The following is a 6,433-nucleotide window of genomic DNA, read 5'->3' on the forward strand; positions in this document are numbered from 1 at the left end:
GTAACGATTATCGTTGTAAAGACATTTAATGTATATATATATCATATTAAGAGATATTCATACATGATAATATCATGATAATATAATAATTTAAAATCTCATTTGATATTATAAACATTGGGTTAACAACATTTAACAAGATCGTTAACCTAAAGGTTTCAAAACAACACTTACATGTAACGACTAACGATGACTTAACGACTCAGTTAAAATGTATATACATGTAGTGTTTTAATATGTATTTATACACTTTTGAAAGACTTCCATACACTTATCAAAATACTTCTACTTAACAAAAATGCTTACAATTACATCCTCGTTCAGTTTCATCAACAATTCTACTCGTATGCACCCGTATTCGTACTCGTACAATACACAGCTTTTAGATGTATGTACTATTGGTATATACACTCCAATGATCAGCTCTTAGCAGCCCATGTGAGTCACCTAACACATGTGGGAACCATCATTTGGCAACTAGCATGAAATATCTCATAAAATTACAAAAATATGAGTAATCATTCATGACTTATTTACATGAAAACAAAATTACATATCCTTTATATCTAATCCATACACCAACAACCAAAAACACCTACAAACACTTTCATTCTTCAATTTTCTTCATCTAATTGATCTCTCTCAAGTTCTATCTTCAAGTTCTAAGTGTTCTTCATAAATTCTACAAGTTCTAGTTACATAAAATCAAGAATACTTTCAAGTTTGCTAGCTCACTTCCAATCTTGTAAGGTGATCATCCAACTTCAAGAAATCTTTGTTTCTTACAGTAGGTTATCATTCTAATACAAGGTAATAATCATATTCAAACTTTGGTTCAATTTCTATAACTATAACAATCTTATTTCAAGTGATGATCTTACCTGAACTTGTTTTCGTGTCATGATTCTGCTTCAAGAACTTCGAGCCATCCAAGGATCCGTTGAAGCTAGATCCATTTTTCTATTTTCCAGTAGGTTTATCCAAGGAACTTAAGGTAGTAATGATGTTCATAACATCATTCGATTCATACATATAAAGCTATCTTATTCGAAGGTTTAAACTTGTAATCACTAGAACATAGTTTAGTTAATTCTAAACTTGTTCGCAAATAAAAGTTAATCCTTCTAACTTGACTTTTAAAATTAACTAAACACATGTTCTATATCTATATGATATGCTAACTTAATGATTTAAAACCTGGAAACACGAAAAACACCATAAAACCGGATTTACGCCGTCGTAGTAACATCGCGGGCTGTTTTGGGTTAGTTAATTAAAAACTATGATAAACTTTGATTTAAAAGTTGTTATTCTAAGAAAATGATTTTTATTATGAACATGAAGCTATATCCAAAAATTATGGTTAAACTCAAAGTGAAAGTATGTTTTCTAAAATGGTCATCTAGACGTCGTTCTTTCGACTGAAATGACTACCTTTACAAAAATGACTTGTAACTTATTTTTCTGACTATAAACCTATACTTTTTCTGTTTAGATTCATAAAATAGAGTTCAATATAAAACCATAGCAATTTGATTCACTCAAAACGGATTTAAAATGAAGAAGTTATGGGTAAAACAAGATTGGATAATTTTTCTCATTTTAGCTACGTGAAAATTGGTAACAAATCTATTCCAACCATAACTTAATCAACTTGTATTGTATATTATGTAATCTTGAGATACCATAGACACGTATACAATGTTTCGACCTATCATGTCGACACATCTATATATATTTCGGAACAACCATAGACACTCTATATGTGAATGTTGGAGTTAGCTATACAGGGTTGAGGTTGATTCCAAAATATATATAGTTTGAGTTGTGATCAATACTGAGATACATATACACTGGGTCGTGGATTTATTCAAGATAATATTTATCGATTTATTTCTGTACATCTAACTGTGAAGAACTAGTTGTAGGTTACTAACGAGGACAGCTGACTTAATAAACTTAAAACATCAAAATATATTAAAAGTGTTGTAAATATATTTTGAACATACTTTGATATATATGTATATATTATTATAGGTTCGTGAATCAACCAGTGGCCAAGTCTTACTTCCCGACGAAGTAAAAATCTGTGAAAGTGAGTTATAGTCCCACTTTTAAAATCTAATATTTTTGGGATGAGAATACATGCAGGTTTTATAAATGATTTACAAAATAGACACAAGTACGTGAAACTACATTCTATGGTTGAATTATCAAAATCGAATATGCCCCTTTTTATTAAGTCTGGTAATCTAAGAATTAGGGAACAGACACCCTAATTGACGCGAATCCTAAAGATAGATCTATTGGGCCTAACAAACCCCATCCAAAGTAGCGGATGCTTTAGTACTTCGAAATTTATATCATATCCGAAGGGTGTCCCGGAATGATGGGGATATTCTTATATATGCATCTTGTTAATGTCGGTTACCAGTTGTTCACCATATGAATGATTTTTATCTCTATGTATGGGATGTGTATTGAAATATGAAATCTTGTGGTCTATTATTATGATTTGATATATATAGGTTAAACCTATAACTCACCAACATTTTTGTTGATGTTTTAAGCATGTTTATTCTCAGGTGATTATTAAGAGCTTCCGTGTAAAGACCTCGACCATATCCTCCCGGACGAAGTCTTCAACAGTTGATCCCATCGAGATGATCGACACCAAGTAAGGTCCTTATCATGAGCAAATGCACAGCGGAAGACTTAATTCGTACCTGAGAATAACATGCTTTAAAATGTCAACATAAAGTTGGTGAGATATATAGGTTTGATGCAAACAGCGATATAACTAGGGACCACAAGATTTTAAGTTTATAAACATAATACACTCGCAAATGTATGAAAAGCATTCCAAGCAGTGGGCACCCGGTAACTAGCCTTAACAAGAGTGTGTACCCCTGAGTTATAATAATATGTGCACCGAATCAAGTGCGTTCCGTTAACCTCGAAGTACTAAACACCCGTTCTTCTAGTTTACTAGAACAACATCTGGGTGGGGGTGTAAAACCCGATAGATCTATCTTTAGGATTCGCGCCTACCAGTTCATAAACCAATAGTTAAAGTTACCAAGCTAGGGGATTTTTGATTCAAACCCATGTAGAACGTAATTTTAGTCACTTGTGTCCATAACGTAAATCATTTATAAAAAATAGCGCATGTATTCTCAGCCCAAAAATATTTAAAGTTTAAAAGGGACTATATACTCACCAAACTGTATTTTGTAGTAAAAATACATATAACATCTTTGATCAAGTATAAGGTTGGCCTCGGATTCACGAACCTATATTAATTATATATATTAACACATAATGTTAATCAATTAAATTTATAAATTTCAAAATGTATTATAATTAATATCCTTATATTACTTTACTACCTATAATATTTTATTTTATATATTTATAAAAGTAATAATAATAATAATTTTTATAAAAATAATAGTAATGATAATAATACTAAAAATAATGATAATTTTAATAATAATAATGATAGTTTTGATAAATGATAAAAATATAGTTATTAGTAATGATAACCTTAAAGATAAAAGTTTTTAATAATTTTAAATGATAATATCTATATTGATATTTGTAATAATAGTAATAATAATAATAATAATAATAATAATAATAATAATAATAATAATAATAATAATAATAATAATAATAATAATAATAATAATAATAATAATAATAATAATAACAATAATATAATAATAATAATAATAGAAATTCTAGTATTTAAGGTTATACCTTTGAAACATTAAAAAGAGTAAAACTGCCCGAGACGAGACTCGAACTCTTGACCTCTCGCATACCCGACTATACTCTCTACCATTCGTCCATCACTTATTTTCTGATTATTGTCAGATTCTAATATAATTAACTTGTATTTCTGTATCTTCTCTAACCCATCTTCTTCATCTAACTTAAGATCGATCATATGTATAACATATTTAAATTTCATTTCATTATCCTTTTTCGGCCCAATCAATTCGTTTAAAGAACTCAAGGGTCACGGCCCATTCATAAAAATTTAGAAACCCAATTAACTAATCCACTAATCATGCTTTAACCTAGATAGATTGTCTTGGTGTTCCTGTCGATGGGAAACAGACACGAAAGAAAGAAAGGAAAAGGGACGCGAATAGATGCCTCCTCCTTTACAGCTCATAACTTTTATTTATTGTATAATTATCATTCCAAGTCATTGTCTTGTCCCACTTGATTATCATATAAAGATCATCTCATTACCTAAAAGTATTTTAGGTCTCGTGATTATTATTTTTAAAAAAAAAATTGTGCAGTAGCCATAGAATGTCGCCAAGGTGATTGTGGTGTTAAATTAGAAACAGAAGAATAGCGAGTTGCAGCGATTCATGGGGTTTGGTTTGTGTTTATGATCAAAAGATGAGAAAGAGAGGATGGAGAGATTGGTGTTGATTGGGTTTTGAAGGCTGTAACAAGACTTTATACAGATAGGAAAAAAAAAACGAAACAGTTTTTGTAGGTTTAGTTTTGGTTCATTCTTGGATAGAAACAGAAATATGTAGAGAGTGGTGGTGCCGGGTTTGTTGAAAGATGGTGGTTTCGGTTGTTTTCGAAGTAACAGAAGCACAAGTGTGATGTCTAACGGTTTCCACGAGATATAACTAGGAGAGGGGAGAGTGAGAGTGATAGAGAGGGTGAATCATGGTGGTGGTTTACGAATCCAACAGCAGTCTCCAGGTGGTGGTCTTAGTGATCAAAGATGGTGAAGATTTGATGATAAAGGTGTTGGTTTGTTCATTGAAACCGAAACAGATAGGTGGTGTTGATCTAGTGGTTGATCGAGAAAGTGGTTATCAAGATGTTAAGTAGGGGTGGTTATAGAGTGAAGAAGGTGGTTCCCTGGTGGTGATATGGTGGTCGTTGAGGTGATGGCTGTAGTGTGGTTCACGAAAAAAACAACAAGAAACAATTCTTGGTTTTTGATTTGTAAAATAAATGGATTAGCGAGTTTTGATTATGAATTGATGAAGTGGGTTTAAGGTAAGATTCAAGATTTGCAAACGGGAATAGGTAGCACGAGGGGTGGATTGTTATGGTTCATGGTGATAAAGTTGGTTCGATGTGAGTTCTTGATGGTTTAGACAAAAATATATATATGGTTGTTTTAACAATAGTGTTATTGGTGGTGGCGGGTGTGAGTGAAGGTAGTCGGAGATGGTGATCGTGGTATGTTCATGATTGAAGAAATGAGGGAGAGTTGAGTGATGGTTAATATATGATCATTTGTATGTAGGTGTAATATATAGATATAACAAGAGTCATATTCAATCAAACGATACAGTAGAGTTTATTGTTTGTATTAGGTGTTGATTAATATAAATCACGGGTTAAACAGGAAGCACAGAAAAAGAATAAAACAACAAAATAACAATCAGATGCGTATAAATTTATCAGATTTATATTGTATATTTTATTAATAAATATAATAATGATAATAATAATAATAACAATAACAATTAAATCATAGAATTTGTTATAATTAATTGTAATGATATTAATAATAATAACAATTGTATCATTTTCCAATAACTAAAATATTGATTTATATTTATATATTATATCTGAATATATATCAGTGTTTAAAAAATATATATATGTACATATATATACTTGATTTTTACATACTTGTATATATATATAACTATATTTGAATATCTATATATTTATATATGTATTTATAAATTATGTTTTATATTATTAATTACCAACTAGAATTAATGAATTCATAAAAATGATAAAAAAAAATAATAATTAATTAATAATAATAATAGTAATGATTATATTAATAACATTAATGATTTTTAATGATACTTAGTAAGAAGAATTAATTTTAAAAGAATTAACAATATTATTATAACATCTATATTTAATACATTAGGGTTTACACATTATAGATCAAGTAATATAACTACATAATATGCATTATATCACAATTAATATTAGATTTTATATATTTTTATAATATTATCTATATCTATTGATACTACCTATAGTAACAAAGATATAACAGACTTATATGTTTTAAAATTCTATATCTATCAAAATAATATTACTATAAATAAAAATAATGAGATTGATGTAACAATTATGCTCATCAATTCTCATATATATATTTACAACAATCGTTCGTGAATCGTCAGGCATGGTCAAAGGGCAACAGATTTCATGATTATAAATTTCAAGGTTTTCGAGACTCAAAATTACAGATTTTGCTTATCGTGTCGGAAACATATAAAGTTTAAGGTTTAAATTTGGTTGGAAATTTCCGGGTCGTTACAGTACCTACCCGTTAAAAAAAATTTCGTCCCCGAAATTTGATAGAGGTCGTCGTAGATAACAATAGGAATGTTTTCATGACAAGGATGAGGTAAAA

Source organism: Rutidosis leptorrhynchoides, chromosome 11 (genome assembly GCF_046630445.1).
Source record: "Rutidosis leptorrhynchoides isolate AG116_Rl617_1_P2 chromosome 11, CSIRO_AGI_Rlap_v1, whole genome shotgun sequence".
NCBI classification, from domain to species: Eukaryota; Viridiplantae; Streptophyta; class Magnoliopsida; order Asterales; family Asteraceae; genus Rutidosis; species Rutidosis leptorrhynchoides.